We start from the raw sequence: 8193 nt of genomic DNA, 5'->3' as shown, positions 1-8193 counted from the left end.
GATATACTCTCGGTCCTAACAGAGGTGCTACAATTTTTTTGTCACGTAAGATGAAAATATGTGTTGTTTTGTTACTAACGAGCTTAACAAGCTACTCGTTAAACTCGTTAGCTCGTTTGTTAAGCTCGTTAAGCTTACCAAGCTAAAATCAATGATTGGCTCTTTATTAAGAAGCGAGTTACGAGTTTAATGAGCCGAACTATCGAGCGATCATTAAGCTCGCGAGCTACGAGCTTTTGGTCCTGCCCAAGAGGTGGTCCGAGATCATCATCTCCGCGGATTTTGAACGGCGGTGGCTCCATGATTGCAGCCCAGATTGGAGTCTGGAGAAGAGGCCGATCGATGTGGATAATTTATTTGGGCCAATAGCTCCTGTGCGATGTTTTTCATGCGAATTAGAAGGAGTGCGACGTTGTTGGAATGAATGGTTGCGATGCGACGTTTTAGAAGAAAACAATAGCTCCAATGCGACATGGCTCTGTTTAACCATGAAATGAAAAACACGAGGGGTTAGCGATTCGAGTTATGACACGCGGGACCTAGCAGTTACTCGCATGCGGGTGGGACCCACAACTTATCCACGCAAGCATGCCCGTGCTCATCAGCGTGCCCCGACCCGAGCCAGCCACGAGCCCGAGCCAGCCCACCCCACCCCACCCCCCGCCCTCCATTGCTTGCCCTGCCCCTTTCCTTTCCCACCTTCTTCTTCCTCTACTCCGGCAACGAAGCGCGCCGCCGGAGAGTGATGTCTAGCTCGACTTCGGCCTCCGGCCAATCATGGACGCAGTATGGTCCACTGCCGCTGACAAGATGCCCCGATTGCCCGCGCATGGAGCCTCTGAAGCGTTTGACTTGTGTGAGGGAAGAAAATGGCAACCGTGGGCGCGAGTTTGTGAAATGCTTGAGCAAGCCACAGCCGGGGCAGATTAGATCTGTGTTCTTGACCAATCCTATGGTCTAATTTCTCCCGATTTCTTTCTTTTTTCCTCGAATTAGGGTGGTGGATCTGGGTGGTGGATATAGGATTCATGCGCCTCCGGCCCCCTGTTTTTCAGGTTCTGAAGAAATGTGGGCATTTTGAGTGGCTCGATGACTATGTTGAATGGTTGAAATTGGAGGGATCAACCGGAACCCAAGAGCTCAATTTTGGGGGGCGGCTTGCCGCGGAACAAGCCCCCAATTTGGCGGACAGAGCCGATCCGATGATGCACAGTGCAGAACTGAAGTGTGAATTGAAGAAAATTGGCAAGCAACTAAAGCATCTGATCGATTTGAAGCAGCAAGCAAATATGATGGCTGGAGCATTTTATGGTTGTGTCATTGCTATGGGTTTATTTTACTTGATGTTCATCAATCACTAGAATTTGTTAGAGTTTCAGTTAGCGTGTCAACTAGTTTCAGGGGTGCCCAGTAGTTTGAGTTAGCCAGGGAGCATTTGTTAGATGAATTTGAATTAGTGTGAAGCAAAACTTGCTTGAATTATTGTAATGATATTCTCAGAGGCCCTATTCAGTGTTCATGCTCTGTTTCCTCTGTTATTGTTCTTCAGTTAACAGAGTACACACCCAAATTCAGTTTCTAGTAAAAAAACAAAATTGGGCTGCCAAATAGATGTTGGGCCGTGAGAAAATGGGCCCTGAGAAAATAACCATGCCCAAGACCAGCTCACCCGCGTAGGGGCACCAGCCCACCTCTAACTTTGGCAAATAAAATGGGGCCCAATAAAATGTTACTTGTCCTTTTATTTTGCCTTTTTCTTGCACTAAATTTTATGATGGATCATTTTTTGATGCACTAAAGCTAAATGTTAATTGTTTTTATGCATGTCTACGGTTCCATGAACTAAATGAGTTGCATGCGTGCATGAAGTGCCCGAAGTAAATTAGTTTGCATTTCCTAGTTGCGCCCATGTCCATAGTGGGTTTGCATGGGGCTCCTAGTTGCATGTCCATGGTTTGGCCAATATTTTGAAGATGTTGTGTGTGGTGATTGGGGTGTAGAAACCCGGGCCCGTAGCAACCCATAGCAATACACGAATAATAAGCAAAAACAACCCATAGCAATCCACAAATAATAGCACAAAACACACAATATATATAGTAGCATACCCAACGATTATATAGAAGCATAACGATTGCAACCCATAGTTCCACGATAGCCTTACAACTCCATGATAGCCTTACAACTTAAAGTACAAATAAAACTTAATAATAGTAGCATAACGATTACAACTTAACAAAACTAATACGATAGATCTATAGCAAGCTAGATAGATAGGGGGGCACCAAACGCGGGTTCTTCGGGTTCTTGTCCTCCTCCTCCGGGGCCACCTCGCTCCTCGGGCGCCCTCGCTCCTCCGGGCGCCGCCCTTCACTCCTCCCCCCCTGTTGTTGATGGGGTACGGGAGCGTGTGCATAACGCCGTTGTTGGGGAAGATGCCGTTGAAGTCGGTGAAGATATTGTAGGTTGTGAAAGCTATGAACTCACAATCAACCCAATACAATCGCCCGAGGAGATGGAAAGCATCGAAAGGGTTAGTGAACGTGGCGAGGAGCCCAACCACAACGCCGTTGTGGTTGACCTCCTTAAGATGGTACATCCGAGGAGAGCCACGGGGGAGGTGGCGGAAGCCGGCCGCAAGGAAGAACTCCGTTAACTCCCTTGCGCCCCTCCACCTCGAGATCGCCCAAACCCTAAGGGTTCTCTCTACATACACTCCGGCCGGGTAGAGCCTTTCCGGCGTGGTTGGGGGGAAGCGGTAGGTGGGGCCATTGTACTGCATGGTGGCGGGGTGGCTCGAGGGCTCGATCGGGTTTGATGGAGAAGAAGGAAGAAGGAGGACAGAGGAGGCAGAGGATGGGGTGTGGATGAGGAGGGAGAGGAAGACGATAGTGCCTAGCTTAAATAGCCCAAGTGCGACGTGGTTTCACCCCATAGAATTAATGGGTGGGCGGCGTTTGGTGGCGCCCCATGAAAGTGTGTAAACGAGCATGGGAAACGGGCTGCGATCCTTCTGTGCCACCGGTCGCGGGTCAAGGGGGATGGGTTCGCGCACGCGTCTGTGCCACCGTGGGTCAAGGGGACACGCCTACTGAAGGAAATATGCCCTAGAGGCAATAATAATGTTATTATTTTATTTCCTTATATCATGATAAATGTTTATTATTCATGCTAGAAATGTATTATCCGGAAACATAATACTTGTGTGAATACATAGACAAACCAAACGTCACTAGTATGCCTCTACTTGACTAGCTTGTTAATCGAAGATGGTTATGTTTCCTAACCATAGACATGTGTTGTCATTTGATTAACTGGATCACATCATTAGGAGAATGATGTGATTGACTTGACCCATTCCGTTAGCTTAGCACTCGATCGTTTAGTATGTTGCTATTGCTCTCTTCATGACTTATACATGTTCCTATGACTATGATATTATGCAACTCCCATTTGCCGAAGGAACAATTTGTGTGCTACCAAACGTCACAACGTAACTGGGTGATTATAAAGGAGCTCTATAGGTGTATCCAAAGGTACATGTTGGGTTGGCGTATTTCAAGATTAGGATTTGTCACTCTGATTGTCAGAGAGGTATCTCTGGGCCCTATCGGTAATGCACATCACATAAGCCTTGCAAGCATTACAACTAATGAGTTAGTTGCAAGATGATGTATTACGAAACGAGTAAAGAGACTTGCCGGTAACGAGATTGAACTAGGTATTGAGATACCGACGATCGAATCTCGGGCAAGTAACATACCGATGACAAAGGGAACAACGTATGTTGTTATGCGGTCTGACCGATAAAGATCTTCGTAGAATATGTGGGAGCCAATATGAGCATCCAGGTTCCGCTATTGATTATTAACCGGAGACGTGTCTCGGTCATGTCTACATTGTTCTCGAACCCGTAGGGTCCGCACGCTTATGGTTTTGATGATAGTTATATTATGAGTTTATGCATTTTGATGTACCGAAGTTTGTTCGGATTCCCGGATGTGATCACGGACATGACGAGGAGTCTCCAAATGGTCGAGACATAAAGATTGATATATTGGAAGCCTATATTTGGATATCGGAAGTGTTCCGGGTGAAATCGGGATTTTACCGGAGTACCGGGAGGTTACTGGAACCCCCCGGGAGGTATATGGGCCTTAGTGGGCTTTAGTGGAAGAGAGGAGAGGTGGCCAGGGCTGGGCCGCGTGCCCCTCCCCCCTAGTCCGAATAGGACAAGGAGAGGGGGGCGGCGCCCCCCTTCCTTCTCTCTCTCTCCTCTTTCCCCGTCCCGAATCCTATTCCAACTAGGAAAAGGGGGGAATCCTACTCCCGGTGGGAGTAGGACTCCTCCTGGCACGCCCTCCTCCTGGCCGGCCGCACCTTCCCCTGCTCCTTTATATACGGGGGCAGGGGGCACCCCTAGACACACAAGTTGATCCACGTGATCATATTCTTAGCCGTGTGCGGTGCCCCCTTCCACCATAATCCTTGATAATATTGAAGGAAATATGCCCTAGAGGCAATAATAAAGTTATTATTTATTTCCTCATATCATGATAAATGTTTATTATTCATGCTAGAATTGTATTAACCGGAAACATGATACATGTGTGAATACATAGACAAACATATAGTCACTAGTATGCCTCTACTGACTAGCTCATTAATCAAAGATGGTTATGTTTCCTAACCATTGACATGTGTTGTCATTTGATTAATGGGATCACATCATTAGGAGAATGAGGTGATTGACATGACCCATCCCGTTAGCTTAGCACTTGATCGTTTAGTATTCTGCTATTGCTTCCTTCATGACTTATACATGTTCCTGTAACTATGAGAATTGTGTAACTCCCGTTTACCGGAGGAACACTTTGGGTACTACCAAACGTCACAACGTAACTGGGTGATTATAAAGGAGTACTACAGGTGTCTCCGAAGGTACATGTTGAGTTAGCATAATTCGAGATTAGGTTTTGTCACTCCGATTGTCAGAGAGGTATCTCTGGGCCCTCTCGGCAATGCTCATCACCTAAGCCTTGCAAGCATGTAACTAATGAGTTAGTTATAAGATGAAGTATTACAGAACGAGTAAAGAGACTTGTCGATAACGAGATTGAACTAGGTATTGGATACGGACGATCGAATCTCGGACAAGTAACATACCGATGACAAAGGGAACAACGTATGTTGTTATGCGATTTGACCGATAAAGATCTTCGTAGAATATGTAGGAACCAATATGGGCATCCAGGTCCCGCTATTGGTTATTGACCAGAGATGTGTCTCAGTCATGTCTACATCGTTCTCGAACCGTAGGGTCCGCACGCTTAAGGTTTCGATGACAGTTATATTATGAGTTTATGTATTTTGATGTACCGAAGGTTGTTAGGAGTCCCGGATATGATTACGGACATGACGAGGAGTCTCCAAATGGTCGAGACATAAAGATTGATATATTGGACGGATATATTTGGACACCGGAAAGGTTCCGGAGAAGTTTGGAGCCCCGGGAGGTTACCGGAACCCCCCGGGAGGTATATGGGCCTTATTGGGCCCATGTAGGAGGAAGAGAGAAGGAGCAAGGGAGGGGGGCGCGCCCCCCCAAGCCCAATCCGAATTGGGGAGGGGGGCCGGCCCCCCCTTTCCTTTCTCCTTCCCCCTCTTCCTATTACTACTACTAGTACTACTTCCTAATACTAGTACTCTTTCCTCCCCCCTCCAAATAAGATAAGGAAAAGAGAGGGAAACCTACTTGGAGTAGGTTTCCCCCTCCTCATGGTGCGCCCCCCCTAGGGCCAGCCACCTCCTCCCTCCTTCCTTTATATACGGGGGTAGGGGGGCACCCTAGAACACACAAGTTGATCATTGATCGTTCCTTAGCCGTGTGCGGTGCCCCCCTCCACGATATTACACCTCGATCATATTCTAGCGGTGCTTAGGCGAAGCCCTGCAGCAGGAGAACATCAAGATCGTCACCACGCCGTCGTGCTGACAGAACTCCCCCTCGGCGCCTCTGCTGGATCGGAGATCGAGGGTGCGTCATCGAGCTGTACGCGTGTCAAGAACTCGGAGGTGCCGGAGTAACGGTACTTGGATCGGTTGAATCGGAGGACGTACGACTACTTCCTCTACGTTGCGTCAACGCTTCCGCTTCGGTCTACGAGGGTACGTAGACAACACTCTCCCCTCGTTGCTATATCATCACCATGATCTTGCGTGTGCGTAGGAAATTTTTTGAAATTACTACGTTCCCCAACAGTGGCATCCGAGCCTAGGTTTTATGCGTTGATGTTATATGCACGAGTAGAACACAAGTGAGTTGTGGACGATATAAGTCATACTGCCTACCAGCATGTCATACTTTGGTTCAGCGGTATTGTGAGATGAAGCGGCCCGGACCGACATTACGCGTACGCTTACGCGAGACTGGTTTCACCGTTACGAGCACTCGTGCTTAAAGGTGGCTGGCGGGTGTCTGTCTCTCTACTTTAGTTGAACCGAGTGTGGCTATGCCCGGTCCTTGTGAAGGTTAAAACGGAGTCTATTTGACAAACTATCGTTGTGGTTTTGATGCGTAGGTGAGATTGGTTCTTGCTTAAGCCCGTAGCAGCCACGTAAAATTTGCAACAACAAAGTAGAGGACGTCTAACTTGTTTTTGCAGGGCATGTTGTGATGTGATATGGCCAAGACATGATGCTATATTTTATTGTATGAGATGATCATGTTTTGTAACCGAAGTTATCGGCAACTGGCAGGAGCCATATGGTTGTTGCTTTATTGTATGAAATGCAAACGCCCTGTAATTGCTTTACTTTATCACTAAGCGGTAGCGATAGTCGTAGAAGCAATAGATGGCGTAACGAAAACGATGCTACGATGGAGATCAAGGTGTCGCGCCGGTGATGATGGTGATCACGACGGTGCTTCGAAGATGGAGATCACAAGCACAAGATGATGATGAACATATCATATCACTTATATTGATTGCATGTGATGTTTATCCTTTATGCATCTTATCTTGCTTTGATTGACGGTAGCATTTTAAGATGATCTCTCACTAATTATCAAGAAGTGTTCTCCCTGAGTATGCACCGTTGCGAAAGTTCTTCGTGCTGAGACACCACGTGATGATCGGGTGTGATAGGCTCTACGTTCAAATACAACAGGTGCAAAACAGTTGCACACGCGGAATACTCAGGTTATACTTGACGAGCCTAGCATATACAGATATGGCCTCGGAACACGGGGACCGAAAGGTCGAGCGTGAATCATATAGTAGATATGATCAACATAGATATGTTCACCATTGAAACTACTCCATCTCATGTGATGATCGGACATGGTTTAGTTGATTTGGATCACGTAATCACTTAGATGACTAGAGAGATGTCTGTCTAAGTGGGAGTTCTTTAGTAATATGATTAATCGAACTTAAATTTATCATGAACTTAGTACCTGATAGTATTTTGCTTGTCTATGTTTGTTTGTAGATAGATGGCTCGTGCTATTGTTCCGTTGAATTTTAATACGTTCCTTGAGAAAGCAAAGTTGAAAGATGATGGTAGCAATTACACGGACTGGGTCTGTAACCTGAGGATTATCCTCATTGCTGCACAGAAGAGTTACGTCCTAGAAGCACCGCTGAGTGCCAGGCCTGCTGCTGATGCAACTGACGACGTTAAGAACGTCTGGCAGAGCAAAGCTGATGACTACTCTATAGTTCAGTGTGCCATGCTTTACGGCTTAGAACCGGGTCTTCAACGACGTTTTGAACGTCATGGGGCCATTGAGATGTTCCAGGAGTTGAAGTTAATATTTCAAGCAAATGCCCGGATAGAGAGATATGAAGTCTCCAATAAGTTCTACAGCTGCAAGATGGAGGAGAACAGTTCTGTCAGTGAGCATATACTCAAAATGTCTGGGTATAATAATCACTTGATTCAACTGGGAGTTAATCTTCCGGATGATAGCGTCATTGACAGAATTCTCCAATCACTGCCACCAAGCTACAAGAGCTTTGTGATGAACTATAATATGCAAGGGATAAACAAGACTATTCCCGAGCTCTTCGCGATGCTGAAAGCCGCGGAGGTAGAAATCAAAAAGGAGCATCAAGTGTTGATGGTCAACAAGACCACTGGTTTCAAGAAAAGGGACAAAGGGAAGAAGAAGGGGAACTTCAAAAGGAA

This window comes from Triticum dicoccoides, chromosome 4A, assembly GCF_002162155.2.
Source record: "Triticum dicoccoides isolate Atlit2015 ecotype Zavitan chromosome 4A, WEW_v2.0, whole genome shotgun sequence".
In the NCBI taxonomy this organism is placed as follows: Eukaryota; Viridiplantae; Streptophyta; class Magnoliopsida; order Poales; family Poaceae; genus Triticum; species Triticum dicoccoides.
This window is presented reverse-complemented; position numbering follows the sequence as displayed.